The following is an 18,352-nucleotide window of genomic DNA, read 5'->3' on the forward strand; positions in this document are numbered from 1 at the left end:
TGAAGCTCTAGATGGGGATGATATATATCCATTGTCCACAGAACATAACTGGCATTATTAGGGGGTGCCCCCCTTCAGTGTCTGAAGTATGTGCCCCTTTTGAAGCACAAATGGCACATCTTTGTGCATATACCACAAACATTATTATCATACTTCTACAATCCAAGAGAAGGGAGATTTACCCCTCAATGTCCAGAGCATGTATGCCTTAATTTTCATAAATGCGGATCCTCCGATGACAGCATCCAAGGCAGCCACCTGTCGCCTAATGGAGTGACCACCTCTGCCTATTAAACACAAACTTTCTATCAGGAGTTAAGCAAAAAAAGCCTTTTATTAGAGAAACTTTTCTTTTTGACAGCTGCTGGCTATACAAATGACATCAGTTATTTTTTTGTTTCATAATACAGAAGATAGTCCATCCCCAATTAGTCATTGACAAACTCTACAAGAATGACTTGGTTGCCAGTTTAGGGCTAGGAGACTGCATTAGCTTAACCCTAGTCTAGAACCTCCTAACTCACCTTATATCCATTGGTGTAACCGTCAACAGTGACCATTGTGGTCATAAATGCCAGAGGGCATTGCTCTTGGGAATCATAGAAACATACACCATGACAACACCATAATCTTCATGGTAAAACTAGCTAAAAATATTGTGCCTTCATTACATCTAAAATCTGTATCACAGATTACTTCTTGGTTGTTGTCAGCCATCTTGTATTGACTTCATTTTTACATTATTTGAGTCAAAGCTACTACAGTTTTGTGTAGGGTGTGGCTTTAAATGACATGATAATGGTGAACCAAATCATATCATCCCAAGAACAAGCATAATATTCTATCACATTTTTACCCAAAGTTTTAAACTGTGATTTTAAATGAAATTATCTCTTAATGCCAAAATAATTTTACCAATTCATGAGGTTTGCCCAAAGAGTAAAATGTTGCTGCCAGTGCGTGCCTAACTCCAGATGTGCTTGTGTGGGAGGCTTCATCTGCAACAGGAGTGGTCAGATGCATCACTTAACGAGCTTAGACACCCAACAGACTGGTTCTTCATCTATAATGGGGATATATTGGTGTAACGTGTACGCACACTTTACATTTTTCCAAAAATAATACGAAATAAGAGATGTGAGCGCCCGACTTGTTGCTCGCGAACCCGGCGCGCTCCTAGCAACACCACGCGGACAGAATGTTAATAAAGCGTGAGCGAGGCAAGACGAGCGTTCGGATCGAGCTCGGCACCTACCATCGTTGCTATATGGATATAGAATGGGGTGGTTAAGAAGCGAAAACCATTAACTCACAACCAAAAAACTAACCACAACGTATGTTAAACGTTCCATCTACTAAGAAATTTAAGTTGTTCATGTATTTAAACATTTTCCAGGACCAGCCCCCTCCAGGTTCATTTTTAGGTATTTCGTAAAGTAAACTGTTACCCCTATTTTACCAGTTGGTCGCGTCTATACCCCGCTCCTCAACATACATACACAGTCAGCGTAGCCGAAATCTCCAGGAGAGATGCTCCAGGCAAGAGAATGGATTACTTACTAGGGGCGTCATAAGGATGCCCTCATTTAAATTACAGACGGGAAGTTGTGCGAACAAAAAAAGGACTTTGTCTTTTCTGCTGCCCTCCTTGGTTTCCACAGCTGGTAAGTGCGATGTGCCCGTCTTTGCTCAATGTACAGTATGCTCCTGCTTCTCAGTTCGTTCACCTGTAATGGGCGAGTCTAGTTTTTTTTGGACAGATAATCAGATGCCGCAGCGGGGCTGGGCGGTCGGCGACCGTGATTCACCTTGCCACTCGTCCGTTAGTTGTGCGTTTTCGTGTTTAGTGACTCGCTTTGGTTCCACTTTTGGCGCCTGCCTGCAGCACCAGTTTGCGTCTTATCAAGCCACACATTCTGATTAGCAAACTTATTTAATACCCGCCTCCCTTTGCCCCCTTCCAAATCCTGGTTTTACATGGTTTGGTTTCTTAAATGTGTCCGCTCGAAATGATCCACCTTTTATATACAGTATAAATGGTGGCTTCAAGTCAAAGAAGATACTAACGTTATAAATAGGTAGTCCTAAATTATGATTATTACTTTCACACTAAATTAGCATATATGAACAAAATGCTTGCCTTTGTGCTTCTTTGTGGATCTATTAACATAAATCATGTCATACGTCATCTATCATATTTATATGCCTATAAAGTTTTGTATTTGTGTATGCATCTGTAATCTTTCTTTATAATAAATATGTATATGTGGGTTTGTTTTCAGTTTGCATATTTTATGTGTAGACATTTTCACATTTCAATATTTATGATAATATACACATTTCTGTTTCTGAGCAATTCATTTGAATGCTGGCTTCCATAATGATGGCTTTGTGATACAAATTCTAAAATTAAGTAAAATCAGTAGCATTCCTTCCTCTTTTAAAGTAGACAATTTAATGGTGAATTGTGGTTTAAAGACTGATTAAAAGACTGATTTGGTATATAAGTAAAGCAATAGAAGTTGATTTTTCCCAATTTTGGAGAAAACAATTCCCCATGAGTGTTTTAAGATAACTTGAAGCCTTTTATGTTATATACTTTCTGTGGCTGCTGTCTGTCACTGATGTAACTGACACACTTTTTGGATGACATTAAGAAATCAGTCACATGCAAAGTGAAGCTCCTCCTTGAGACATTTGAAGCAAGGGAGCAGGTACTGTGCTTTGTTTGGTGAATATCACTTCAGTTGTCTGCCACTACACATGTCCCCACATCCAAGATTTTCAGTTTTTCTCCTCAGAGAAAACAATACTTCATCATCTTCAGTCTCAGTTTTGCAAGTAATTTACTGACTGTTGTAATATCTTCACCCATTTAAGGTATGGCCGGTCATTTAAAATATTGTTAATGTGATCAGCACTTGGCATAAACATTACATGTAGTAATTCTGTGTGATAATTTAGTAATTGAGTTGTTTGTTTAGTTGAATTTTAAAAAGTATGACACAATGTGACATACATTTACATCTATTTGTTTAGCAGATAGATTTACCCTAAGTATATCAAAATTCAAAAGGAAATAAATATTAAGCATGGGGACCCAATTGTATCTGCTTGTTCATTTGCACAGAGCATATGCAGCATGTGTGGAAAAGAACTTTGATTCAGTTGGATTTTGGGTAGGAACGTGTGGAATTGCTGTAGATATTTTGGAGTGAAATGGACAAAGCCCTACGGAAATTCAGTGTGGAAAGTTGTACAAGTTCTTATGAATGGCAGCTTACATAATATGTGCAACATACAAGTACTAAACAATAGATTTTTTATTACAATTATCCCATCCATATTATTCAAAGGGATAAGAAATTAAGCAATATTAAAGTCTTATGCAAAGACAAGTATTAGATTCATAAATTACAAAAGAAAAAAAATTGGGATTTTAAATGACCTCTCCTTGTGTAAGATATTCGTAGATCTCCGACACCTTGAAAATTGTAGATAAAATGAAATGTCATGCTGTTTACTCAGACAGATGATCAAATCATTTAGGACTAAGAAAAAGAAACGGGCAGACACAACATCATACTAAATGTTAGAGGCATTGACATACTCTGTTTTGTTAATTAGGCATTGCTAAAATTAGATGGATTTGGTAATCTGTATTATTTTTGGCTTTGCAAATCATGGTAAGTACTTATTAGCACCAATTAACCGAGGAACTGTCGAAAAAAGAGGATCAATAGGTCAGAAAAGCTCCCTGCATTTCATTTATGTCTAGTAGTTAGACACTAATGAAAAAAGGATGTTTTGTAATAGCTGCATTGGTTAAATATGCTATTTTCAATTTGGGAATAATTCTTTTTATTGACAATAATACATAAAGGTAAACTAAACAAAATTATATAATTCCTTGTATCTAGAAAGCTCTCATTTCTCATTTAACCCTTTATTCTTACATGTTTAAAAACACTAGTGTGTGGAGTAAACAACATTTTTCCCTAGTACCCTTTAAATTATAAAATGGTACTAGAACAATAAACATGCTAGTAAACACTAAACTATCACTTGGTAAAAATATCATTAAAAGTTGCAAATATGTAGCGTAAGTGAAAACAAAGTTTTACATATACCACAAAAGCTTAGTGAAAGCAGTCAGAAGAAAAACAAAATCTCCTACATTGTATAAATCTCATGCAAAAGCAAGCCCCAGTGCAGGCCATACATCTCAGATAAGAGAATTCTTACAGATGTAATTCAGATTAATACCCGCAGCTACTTGTGGAGCGAAACAGTGGACCATCTAAACTGGCATGTGTTTAAGACAGTGCTGCTGTGTGAATGTGATTGAGTAGATACAGATGTATCAGATATATCAGACTGTAATGACACTATCACTTCCCTTTTTTTGTTTAGAAGTTTCTTGGCCAAAGGCTGAAGTTGTCCAATGAAAACTGAGGAAAGGAAGAATCTGTTGTTAAAGCAAATAGACATAATAACTGTAATGAAAATGATAAACAAGAGAGAAAAAATATACAAACTTTGCTTCTGTGAACTATCAGTTCTGGAAGAAGTAGGCCTATGCAAAGTATTTTTTTCAGCTTTGTTTTAAATGCTGGTGTCATAGAAAAAGCAGAATAACACTATCTTTTTAGTTCAAAACTGGATAAAGCAATAAGTTGGCAATGTCTGACTGATAGACAGGTGTTGTTTTTGGGTTGGCTGCCTGCCATGCACCTAATGCTGTTCACACAGGCAAAGTGTTATAACGATATAATAAAAAAGCAGATTAAAAAATGGTTTGATGAAAGTTTGAAAATAAAAGGCAGTTGAACTAAGAAAAGTGCTTTGAAGATTTTTGAGGCCCTCATACTGTGGACTTTTTTTTAGTCTCAGTCTGTGGTTAACACCATCTGTCCATCCATTTATAGAACCCAATTAATCTCATTTAGGGTAACAGGGAGTCTGAGCCAGCAACTGGGACCAGGTTTCTTTGTTGGTTTAATTACTGGATTGAGTAGGCATGAAAAGTCTACAAATTTCATGGGATTCTACTGACTTTGTGACCTTTGTTTATCCTATAGGGTGTTTTTTTGTAAATTATCGGTATTAAAAGATTTCAGCAAATGTTCTAATGGAAAAGTAATAAACTCAATAATGTTTAATACATGAAGGCAAATAAGCAGTATGAATAAACACCCAGCAGCTCTTTTAAGACAAGTAATAACAATCCTCAGTAAAAAGATGAGTGTATTTGTACAGACCTTTGAATTAAAGCAATATATCTTCTGGTTAAAGAGGTCAAGGCTGTTTGCATCCAAGACAATAAATGTGTGTTTGTACAATAATGACCTGTATTTACAAAGATGAAATAATAACAGTTATGGCCATAAAGAAAAAAAAAAGTTGTGAAAGAAGAATATGTTAACATGTTGAAATATTATATTAATTTATGTCCATTTTCACCATAAATATTTGTGCATTTTTAAAAATAAAGAGATTTTAATGTAAAGCTGTTATTTCATTTGGTAGAAACCGTGATTCAACAGCTAAATGAAAATTTTAGTAGCACTAGCTCTGCCGATCACTGCATGAGTCATCTGTTCAGTGTGCTGAACTAAAAGGGGAAGTATTTACTGCATGTCCTTCATACAGTGTCTTAAATATACTGGTAATTTACAACTAATCCTGTGTTTCGTAAAGATTAAATATATAATGCTCGAATCAGGTAAGCTCTTGCTTGCAATTTAATATCTCCCTTATGTTATTCATCCTATTGCTGAACATGTGAAAGAACATTTGCTGTCTTACAAAAGCATACCGTGACAATAAATGCGGATCTTCAGATTTTCTGAAACAACTTCTAAAAAATTAACATATTCTGAAAAATGATTGGTGCTGTCATGGGGTCTCTCATTGTTTGTAAGAGATCTGCTTTGAAGACAGGTTTGTAGTAGTTAGACATGAAAGCAATCATAGGGTGGAAATATTTAGTTAAAAAATCTTGTTATCTGCAGCAGTTAATTATACCTTAAAGGTGCTAGCTAGGAGAAGAGGGCAGTGCAGTAGGATGGTAGCAAAACCCTACCTACCTTTCAAGTAATTCATAGTTTGATATTCCTGTAAAGCCATGTCCAATGACACCCTTTTCCTAGGATGAATATGGACAGCATGTTGTGTACTATTATACAAATTACACAAAGTAATGTGGAAATTGTAGGCTTTCAACATTACATAAATAACAAAAGGGTACAGAAAAGAGTATGATTACAAGAAGTTTCAGGCCATTTGCTTTTATTTGCTTTGCCACAGTAATAATTAATTTGTTGCATGAATAAATACTGGGTAGTTTGTTTCATTTATCCTAGTATTATCTGTGTTAATACTGTAGATGTTTCCCTTGCGAAGAAAATGTGGACAGTTAGACTCTTTGGCAACTAAATTACTTTATAGTATTTCCAGATTTTAAAAAGTCTTCCTCTCTTTAAAAATACATTCATTTTACTTTTGTGTTTTTGCCCATTACTGGATAAAGATGGATTGTCCCTTTGTTTTTTTGTTTATCAGTATGGTCATTGCAGTTATTATATTTTGACATAGCTTGCTCAAGTGCATTTCCTTACTATAATGTCACTCCCTTTATCCATTACCAACATTTGAATGACAATTTCAGGAGGAATTTCAGTTTCATGTATAACATAATTATTAGACTTGTAGACACCTACTTTAATTGTGCAAATGGGATGCATCTTGCATAAATGTATAAATTAGAATAAAACAATCTAATCTAAGAAGTAGTGATGGTTCTGTACTGATGATGTGGCTAGACTTTGCTTAACGGTTCTTGGTAAATGGAAGAATGTGATGTTGCATGAGCTCATCTCACACACCCACACGCCAGTCATTCAGGCAAATGGACAGCACCTTGTACATGGTATGTAATACTTAAATGTAATGTGGTTTGATGACTATTAACAAACCCAGCAACTCAGTATCTGATGACAAATTAAGACACGCTATGCATGAAGGGTGTTATTCATTATACAAAGTAACTAAACATACAATATAACTGGTTATAGGCCAGTTATGAATCATCATCAAATTTGTTTAGTTTTGAGGATTGACCAAAAACTTGAGAGGCTAGACCAAAATCTCAGACTTTCCACTGGAGGCAGGCATTAGTTTATTGAGGTTTCCTACTATCAGTTGCAGGGCTGAGCTCAGCTGACAGAATGGCAAAGATGTCATGATTGGTAATGTGGATAACTAATGATTCAATTAAAAAATAAAAAACCTTTGATTTCACCTTAAAGTGGAAACTTTGGGTGGTATATCACTTGTCAGAGGTGTGCCACAGTTTCAGGGACAGCTGACACAATATCTGTGCAAGAATTTCTCCCTTGGTTTATTTGAGTTTCTTTTTTGTATTCAGATATTCATTTAATTGGCAAATATGAACTGATTGAGTATTAATGAGTCTGTTATGGATGGCCTGGTATTCTGTCCAGGAATTTCTTTTATGTCTTCTGCCTAATTCTGTGTTTTAGATTGTGTCTCTCTGTGATCTTGTAAGAATCAAAACTTTTAAGATAATGGATGAATATATGATGAATATACTCATTAGTAAAATGTGCAAGTGCATTTTGTATAAGGTTTGTGCTTTTACTGCTTTCTCTTTATAGGAATGATACAGTGTTAGCAAAAACTAATTTATCAAATTGTGACAGCTGCCCATCAGTGAGCCTCAAGAATATAGAAGTTGTCTTTGATTAATTATATGATATTATTATCAGTGACCAAACTGATACAAAAAGTGATGTGAGAGAAAGCAGTTATGTAAACAATTTAAAGGCAAAATTGTTGGCAGTTAACCTGAGAACAGTAGCTATAGAATGATGACATCAAGCAGTGGCCCACAGTGAGATATAAGGTCAGGCTTAGCAATCCTGTTTCATGTGGAAAAACACTTACGCTTGTATGGGATGACAAAAAGCCAGATCTATACACAGTAGGCACAAGCTACAGTGTGAAATCTGATCCTAATAAAAAATCAAAAGCACAGTCATGTACAGTACTTTAGACCCTCAAAGTAGATTTGTCACAATAACTAGAGTTAGGTATGTGAACTGTATATAGCAGGCTAAGTATTCCTCAAACTTTCAGTATTTTCTGAACAGAGCCAAATAGCAGTTTCCAATGCTCTACAGGACATTTCACCTCTCTATTGAATATTTTACAGAAAGGAAACAAAAGTCCTGGATGTGTAAAGCTTAAGAGGGTATGGTTAAAATTAAGGCCAAGTGGCCCCTGTGGTATTTAGGATACATACATTAGTACTTTCCGAAGATGGAATAAAAATGGGTAGCTTTTTTATTTATATATTTATTTTTCATTGCATTTAAATGTATTCATTTAAAGCTGTTTTATGCTAATACTGTAACCCCTGTATTAAACACTATGTACAAATACAGTATTGTTAACTTTTGTCTACAGTTTTTTAAATGCAAATATATTTTCTAAAGTGTCCACAGTTCAGAATCCATGTTACAAAGGTCCAAAGTCACCTATGTCAGTAGTACATTAAGATAGTTAGTGTCAAAAGAGGTGTGAATTTGATTGATGACTTTAAGCCCCGCCCCCAAATATGATGGATGACATTAAGCCCCGCCCCAAATATGATTTATGAAAATATGAAATATGAAAAATATGAAAATATGAAAATATAATTTATGTAAATATGAAACTATAAAAGTATGAAAATGTATTTATAATCTTAGGACACGTGGGTTTATTTTATAAACATTAGGTTCAAAATTAATACTGTGAAATTAAATATACACTTATCTTGCAGTCATAGCTATGTGTAAACTTTCTGAAAATATTCACAGGCCAGCTAAGATATAAGCGCACGGACACATTTTATAAGCACTAGATTCAAAACTAATATTATAAAATTAAATATACACTTATCCAGCGTGCAAAGCCACGCATATGTATGACTACATAAAAACGCTATAAAATATTCACACAACGCTCTAAGTTATAAACTAATTGCAAGAAAATAAATATACTGTAATATCCCTTCCCAGACGGGCAAGTGTTAGTAAATTATCAAATAAAAGAACTAATCAATGGTTTATATTCACTTTCCTTCTTACTTCAACAAGCTGACAACCACAGCGTAGGCAGGACAAAGAAAACGCAGCGCACCACTAAAATCCTACACCCATACAAGAAAATAAAATTTTCTAAAACGATTTTCACTCCACCTCCAAGTTTTAAGTTCACGACACGCGTCTTTATCTTTCCTTCACCCCATAACTGAAATGATGTTCACCCCACAGCCAACTCAAACCAAACTAACTAAAACGAGCATATGCATGACTACATAAAATATTCACACAACCGCTCTAAGTTGTAAGAAAATAAATATACTGTAATATCCCTTCCCAGACGGGCAAGTGGTAGTAAATTATCAAATAAAAGAAGTAATCAATGGTTTATATTCACTTTCCTTCTTACTTCAACAAGCTGACAACCACAGCGTAGGCAGGACAAAGAAAAGCAGCGCCACTAAAAACCCTACTCCCATACAAGAAAATAAAATTTTCTAAAAACGATTTTCACTCCACCTCCAAGTTATAAGTTCACGACAAGAGTCTTTCCTTCATAGCCAACTCAAACCAAACTAAGCTCACGGCACACCCTTAAATAAAACGATTTTCACTCCGCCTCCAAGTTTTGAATTCACGACACGCGTCTTTATCTTTCATTCACCCCATAACTGAAATGATGTTCACCCCCTCAAACCAGACTAACTAAAACGAACGCATATGCATGACTACATAAAAACGCTATAAAATATTCACACAACCGCTCTAAGTTGTAAACTAATAGTAAGAAAATAAATATACAAATTTCTAAAACGGTATAAGCTGCATTAGAATCAAAAGCACGAAAATACATGGCCACTCCAAATGCCTGAACGCCTCTTTGTAAACTTCACCGGTTCAAAAAACTTAAGCTAAAAGACTCGTTTTTCAATTACGTACCTCCCCCCATCGGAATGCACCAAACATGATCGATCAAGGCCTGTCTCTTAATTTAATTACCAGGGCCTTTCTGATAACCGGCTGTTTTAGGCATTAGCCAGACGTTACAGCAATTAGGTCCCCTTCATGTTATCAATTAACAAAAGTCTTAATCTAATTTAAACGTGTTCTATTTTTATATCATAAAGTAAAATACTTATTCTCACCCGAATCAAAGCGATTAAGAATATATACACTCCTTCTGATTTTTACTAAAATTCTTAACACGCTTTTCAGCACTGTCTCTCGAACACCCACTAAAATTAAATATACAATTTTCTAAAAACGATAGGGACTCTCTGCTCTAAGTTATAAGTTAACGACACGCGTCTTTATTTGATAAGCACTAGATTCAAAACTAATATTAAATATACAGTACACTTATCCTGCATGCAAAGCCACGCATATGTGTGATTTTCTAAAAAAATGTTCACTCCTAAAGTTCTAAGTTATAAACTCACCATACACGGCCTCATTTTATAAACATTAAGAAATTAAATACAGTATATACACGTCTTGCCGTTATACTGTAGCTATGTGTAACCTTCTGAAAATATTCACAGACCAGCGGTAAGATATAAACTCACGACACGACCTCATTTTATAAACACTTTTCATGCTTTTTAGTCATGTATAGTTCTGCGTAGCTGTAACTGTCTTAAAAACTCTATAAAGTGAAATATTCAATTACCATAAGTGTGCCTCCTTTTATAAATTGAGAAAATAAATTTTCTTTCACCGCCATGAGAACACATTTGGCCGTGAATTTTAAATGGAAACAAACTTTCTTTCACAGAACATGGATACCTCTGGTATTAAACTTCAGTTGATCAATAGCGAGAACCACGAAGCCCCCATGCAAGCGAACACATTTGACCGCCAATTTTAAGCGCTTGGGAACAAACTTTAGTGTTAAAATATTTATTGTAACAATTCATGCTTTTATTTAATGAAATCGGAAAATCGTACGATTATTAAACCAACCCACACCATTCAAAGGGGTTTGAGAATATAAGTTGCCTTTAAAATTCATAAGACCCTGCTCTTTGTTAACTCGTTAATCGGTTAAATGTCAAAGCCTTTTTACATAGACAACCAGCGTAGGCAGGACAAAGAAAACGCACCACAAAAAATCCTACCCCCAAATAAAAAGAAAAATAAAATTTTCTAAAAACGATTTTCACTCCACCTCCAAGTTTTAAGTTCCCGCCCCGCGTCTTTATCTTTCCTTCACCCCATAACTGAAATGATGTTCACCCACAGCCAACTCAAACCAAACTAACTAAAACGAGCATATGCATGACTACATAAAATATTCCACAACAGCTCTAAGTTGAAGAAAATAAATATACTGTAATATCCCTTCCCAGGGGGGCAAGTGGTAGTAAATTATCAAAAAAAAGGGTAATCAATGGTTTTATATTCACTTTCCTTCTTACTTCAACAAGCTGACAACCTAGCGTAGGCAGGACAAAAAAAAGCACGCCACTAAAAACCCTACTCCCATACAAGAAAAAAAAAATTTTTTCAAAATCGATTTTCCTCCACCTCCAAGTTATAAGTTCCCGACAAGAGTCTTTCCTTCATAGCCAACTCAAACCAAACTAAGCTCACGGCACACCCTTAAATAAAAACGATTTTCACTCCCTCCAAGTTTTGAATTCACGCCCAGCGTCTTTATCTTTCATTCCCCCCATAACTGAATGATGTTCACCCCTCAAACCAGACTAACTAAAACGACCCATATGCATGACTACATAAAAACGCTATAAAATATTCACACAACCGCTCTAAGTTGTAAACTAATAGTAAGAAAATAAATATACAAATTTCTAAAACGGTATAAGCTGCATTAGAATCAAAAGCCGAAAATACATGGCCACTCCAAATGCCTGAGCCTCTTTGTAAACTTCACGGTTCAAAAACTTAAGCTAAAAGACTTCGTTTTCATTCATTACCTCCCCCATCGGAATACCAAACATGTTTCGATCAAGGCCTGTCTTTAATTTAATTACCAGGGCCTTTCTGATAACGGCTTTTTAGGCATTAGCAGCGTTACAGCAATTAGGTCCCTTCATGTTATCAATTAACAAAGTCTTAATCTAATTTAAGCTGTTCTATTTTTATATCATAAAGTAAAATACTTATCTCACCCGAATAAAGCGATTAAGAATATATACACTCCTTCTGATTTTACTAAATTCTTAACAGCTTTTAGCACTGTCTCTCCGAACACACTAAAATTAAATATACAATTTTAAAAACGATAGGGACTCTGCTCTAAGTTATAATTAACGACCATAGCGTCTTTTATTTGATAAGCACTTAGATTCAAAACTAATATTAATATACGTACACATTATCCTGCATGAAAAACCCCGTATGTGTGATTTTCTAAAAAATGTTCCTCCTAAAGTTCTAAGTTATAAACTCACCATACGGCCTCATTTTATAAACATTAAGAAATTACATCATATATACCTTTCGTTATACTGTAGCTATGTGTAACCTTCTGAAAATATTCACAGACCAGCGGTAAGATATAAACTCACCGACACCCGACCTCTTTTAAAACACTTTTCATGTTTTACATTATGTTTTCGCGATTTAACTGTCTTAAAACTCATAAAGTAAATATTCATTCCACAAGATGTGCCTCCTTTTATAAATTAGAATTTTCTTCCGCATGACAATTGGCGTGAATTTTAAATGAACCTTTCTTTGCAACATGGATACTGTATAACTTCATTGACAATAGCGAAACCACTGTACAGCAATCATGGATACCTTTGGAGTTAAACTTTAAATCGAACAAACTTTCTTTCAGAATGGATACTGGTATTACTTCGTTGATCAATGCACCAAGCCACAGGCAATACATTTGACCGCCAATTTTAAACGCTGGGAACAAACTTTAGTGTTAAAATATTTATTGTAACAATTCATGCTTTTATTTAATGAAATCGAAAATCGAGCATTATTAAACCACCCCACACCATTCAAAGGGGTTTGAGAATATAAGTTGCCTTTAAAATTATAAGCACCGTCTTTGTTAACTCGTTAATCGGTTAAATGTCAAAGCCTTTTTACATACCTATGGTCTAAGAACAATATTATTAGACGAACTACTTCCTACTAACGATTCTCTCTTATATACCAAAATGCACAATGAACTTTAAAAGCTTGAGAAAAGTTATTAAAACATCCGCGTTGAACACAGCGGTTTCTAAGCTGTCTATGGCACTTGATAAAAGTTATTTATATGCGAGTACAAACACAGCTCTTTCTGATACTGTATTTCAGCGCTTTAATCTTGTAAATATCAAAATTGATCTAGTTTCATATGGATTGCATGTATACCCATTTACATCAACTTGAAAATACACGTGGCTACCTAAGAAACGATCTCTCGGTAAAACATAACGTTTACATGATTTTGAGCACAGCGGTTTCTCGCTGTCTATGGCACTTGATAAAAAGTTATTTATATGCCGAGTACAAACACAGCTCTTTCTGATACTGTATTTCAGGCGCTTTAATCTTGTAAATATCAAAATTGATCTAGTTTCATATGGTTTGCATGTATACCCATTTACATCAACTTTAAAATACACGTGGCTACCTAAGAAACGATCTCTCGGTAAAACATAACGTTTACATGATTTTGAGCACAGCGGTTTCTCGCTGTCTATGGCACTTGATAAAAAGTTATTTATATGCCGAGTACAAACACAGCTCTTTCTGATACTGTATTTCAGCCGCTTTAATCTTGTAAATATCAAAATTGATCTAGTTTCATATGGTTTGCATGTATACCCATTTACATCAACTTTAAAATACACGTGGCTACCTAAGAAACGATCTCTCGGTAAAACATAACGTTTACATGATTTAAGCCCTTTCCAATTGATATCATTCATATTCAACTTGGCCCTATAATGCTGAAGTCACAAAAATCACTAGAGACATAAAGCGAAATGTTAAAACAAAAATGTACAGAGTGTAGCACCCGACTGTAAAGCCACGCCCTTTTCTACATTACCGTGACGTGTCTCTCTGTTGGTGTGGTCAGGCTTTAGCGAAATGCCAGCCTCATTGTTAGTAAATAACAATTTAACCCTAAATGCATTGTCATTTAGATTCAAGCTATTATCACTCCAGCCTTTTGTTGGATTGTATGTTATGGTCACATTTTGGTGCCTAAGCTTTAACACTTTATTTACATTTAACCTTTCTTTAACATAGCATTTTCTGTCTCTAAGAAGATATGTCCTAAATGTTATGTTTAAAGTACACTATATTTTTGGTTGTAATTATCATCTTAACTTTTCCTGCATTATCCTGATAATATCCCTAATTAGCACAATTCTGGCAAACCACCGAATAGATCTGAGAGAATGCCATATTCAGGTCAACAAGGTATTACAAATTATGGCCACTACAGATGTAGTAACACTTTCAAATGCTACAGGATCCTGGTTGTAATTTTTGCCATGCATTAAGGGGTGCCCACATTTAAAAAGTGTGGAATGTTAAAGGGATTAAACGAAAATTTGCAAAATGGCCCAGATTAAAATATGCATAAAATAACAATTTACCAATACAGCGGCCATTCTGCATTGATAACATTTAGCCAAAAACAGATGAGGGATTTATAAAATGTATCAGAGTCTCTCTTAAATCTTGTTGACTGTAAACATGTCAGTTTGTACACTTTTACCATGGGTTGAGGGAAAGAAGGTAGCAGTACTGACCCTATTTGTATAATGTTTACATGTTCTCTCTCTAGCCACAGGGGCTTTCTGCTGATTTTCACAAAAACATGTAACTCTGGTTAATTACAAGCTCTAAACTGGCCCTGTTTCCTGCAATGACATGAGCCCTAAATATAGTAGGTGACATGCCAGACCTTATGCCTGGCTGGCCTTGGATTAATCATGTTCACAAATGAACGTATGTACTTAAAAGGTTGGGTCCTCCACATGTTGGTTATGTTTATGCAATGTAAGTCTGATTTAGAATAGTTTTCCCCAAAACTGCAGGAACAGGTTCTGATACCACATCCTGAAAATGTATGGATGGTTGTGACTTATTCAAATGATCCTGATAAAGAAAACCCAAGCCACTGTTTATTAATACTGTTTTGTATTACACCCAGATTCAGTCTGAGCAAGCCTAAAATTTCCTTTCCCGGATTAATCAATCCGAGCTAAATGCGTATACAACCTTGGTGTAAAGAAAATTTGATGCTAATCAGATGTTTTTGCCTTCTGCATTATGTAGCATGCCAAAAGTATCTGGGGAATGAGAAGTTCTAGTGTATCATGTAAAGTCAGGGAAAAATATAGAAAGCCCTGTCCTAAAGCTTTGTCACTGTGGGCCTCCACTAAACTATCTGCATTTACTGGAAATTTTGCTCTTCAAGCAGTCTGAGTTTTGTCAGGAGGAAGTTGGTGAGACACCCAGGATATACAAATGAAAGCCATTGTACTTACCGTTTGATTATCGGCATACAGCTTAAGGTGATAGCCACTGACCCCTTCAAAACAGTGAACCCACTTTTTGTTCAGAGCACCATCCACCCACGTCTACCATTTTGAATGTCAGCTCTTTAAAGGTAAACATGTTTTCTACGATCCAGTTGTCATGTCTCAGGACTGGAGAATGTCTTCAATGGTTAGGGATATAGTCAACCGCAGAAATGCGATCAAGGTCATTAAGATAGTAAGCCGTGTTATCCTCCAAGTGGCATTCATTGGAGCAACAGAAGCACTCTTGGAAACCTGGGTCAACCCCAGAGCCTCTTCATGAACCCCTTTGCTCTCAGCAAGACTAGTCAGTGCAAACAGCCTCATAGGCGCTGTCAGGGTTGTGAATCTCAAATTTGAGGGTTGCCAGGACTCTTGTGATTCTTGTCAGGGAGTCAAGGGCTTGTACTCCATGCAGGCCTCCAAGTTAAAGCCACCATTGTGGATTATCTTCATCTGCTTCACTATAGTGCTTTTTTCCTGAATTGCTGGTGCCAAGGAGAAGAAGCTTGATCTCACGCGCATTGCCGCTGACTCTCAGGCGCAGGTGTCGGTCGATTCTGCGAGAACACCGGCGGCCTCCTTTTCCTCCGAGCTTTGCCAACATCCCATGTTCATCCTGAGAGAGTTAGAGAAAGTATGCGTGAAGGAGGATGATGAAGCAGGGACACGTTTAGCTCTGCTGTAAGTGAGTAGACAGCCTTGATGACCGGTGCTGCTTCCCAGTCATATACAATGCATTGCTGCTGACGTCCTGCTCCTGACATACACACAACGGCCTTCCAACTTGCTCCTAGCACAAGGTTGCCAGACTGCAGAGCGGTCAGGTAGTGCTTCTTCTTTCGGCCAATATCATAGCATTTTCACATCCGCCAAGCAAACTGTAGCACATTCCTGTTAATGGAACGATTTGCCTCTCCTCTGCTGTTCCACTGGAAACAGAAAATCCCTTCTCCCTCCACCTCTGCATGGTTACTTCATGTCCTCTGTTCCAAATGTAAGGTGCACACGCTTATCCAGCCGGTTTCTGCTCGCCTGCATGAGAGGGAAGTGGCCGTTAGCACGGCAATCTGGTTGGTGTGGAGAGGTGAGAGACACTTGATGGAGGCAACTCCATGCATAACAACAGAGCAGGAAAATAATCTGTAAATTTTAAAAACAGTGCTGGCGCTTTTAGATAGATTTGTGCGTGACATAAATTAATAAAAGCCACACCACACGGCAGCTAGGCCTAGAAATCGACACTTGAATAGCGGAAGTTCAGCGATGTTTTTCTTTTATACATATATTGAGTGCATTTCTTTTCAGAACCTGATGAAGCTAATTTCACAAATAGTCAATGAGTACAGTAACATACCCATCCCAGTCTGTGTATCAGATTAACGCTCTGGCACTACACCTCAAGAGATATGGCACCTCTATTTGTAGTTTACAATCCTACAGTTGTACCATTTAGAACGGGGTACTATGTAGACCAGCGGTGGAAAAGATACTCCGGCAGAATGTTTGGTAAAATGATGTTACTGTCAAGTAGTACAGTTCTGAATGTGATTTGCAAGGGTGAGAAAAATATTGTCTTTGACAAAATTGCGTCAGAATTGCATTGAGCAGGGTAACCGTGCTACTGCTAACATCATCAAACAGCATATCTCCACGTGAATACCTTACAATGTTACTTGAGCTGAGTAAGCCACCATGCAAATAGCAAGGTCCTGGCACCGTAGCGACCAACCCGACAGACTAGAGGCTCTTTGACTGACTGTAGCAATTGAAAGTGCGTCGCGTTAAGTATAAGGCTTGCCATGAAGCCGTTATGTACAGGCCTACTCGTAATACCTATGTATTCGCGTTACTCAATCCAACATGAAGCATTTTACAGTACGAATGACAGACATGTACTTAAGCGGTGCATTCAAATGTACTGTGAGGCCACAAGCTGCTTTGAGGCGTGGCTCCTGTTGCGATGGAACGAAGATGCTTGAAGCTGGAGAGAACACTGTTTCCGAATGCTCGAAGGCAAAAATTCAGTAATAAAGTTTGTGGCGAGGCCATAAGTAGACTGGCTCTATTTTCCGCTTCGTCACTGAATCTTTCAGAAACTTGAGGCTAATGCGAGGTCGAAACTTGTTGCATCAATTTCTTTACACCTGTTGTGCGATACGGATTGACCGAAGAAATCGGCTGCTAGCGCTGACAAGGTCTGGCATGTCACCTACTATATTTAGGGCTCATGGCATTGCAGGAAACAGGGCCAGTTTAGAGCTTGTAATTAACCAGAGTTACATGTTTTTGTGAAAATCAGCAGAAAGCCCCTGTGGCTAGAGAGAGAACATGTAAACATTATACAAATAGGGTCAGTACTGCTACCTTCTTTCCCTCAACCCATGGTAAAAGTGTACAAACTGACATGTTTACAGTCAACAAGATTTAAGAGAGACTCTGATACATTTTATAAATCCCTCATCTGTTTTTGGCTAAATGTTATCAACGCAGAATGACCGCTGTATTGGTAAATTGTTATTTTATGCATATTTTAATCTGGGCCATTTTGCAAATTTTCGCTTAATCCCTTTAACATTCCACACTTTTTAATGTGGGCACCCCTTAATGCATGGCAAAAATTACAACCAGGATCCTGTAGCATTTGAAAGTGTTACTACATCTGTAGTGGCCATAATTTGTAATACCTTGTTGACCTGAATATGGCATTCTCTCAGATCTATTCGGTGGTTTGCC

The 18,352-nt window shown here is 36.6% G+C and overlaps 1 long non-coding RNA gene across 2 annotated transcripts in view; it reads left to right on the plus strand.

Annotated features, from left to right (window-relative positions):
• The first annotated feature begins 1,490 nt into the window (after positions 1–1,490).
• The window catches only part of LOC120517434, a 125,113-nt gene continuing 108,251 nt past the window's right edge, over positions 1,491–18,352 (plus strand). Inside the window, exon 1 of one of the 2 annotated variants that reach the window (XR_005631033.1) lies at positions 1,491–1,664. This is a non-coding gene — a long non-coding RNA (uncharacterized LOC120517434). The remainder of the gene's footprint in view (positions 1,665–18,352) is intronic. The other variant, XR_005631031.1, reaches the window with a different exon arrangement.

This window comes from Polypterus senegalus, chromosome 17, assembly GCF_016835505.1.
Source record: "Polypterus senegalus isolate Bchr_013 chromosome 17, ASM1683550v1, whole genome shotgun sequence".
Lineage (NCBI taxonomy): Eukaryota > Metazoa > Chordata > Cladistia > Polypteriformes > Polypteridae > Polypterus > Polypterus senegalus.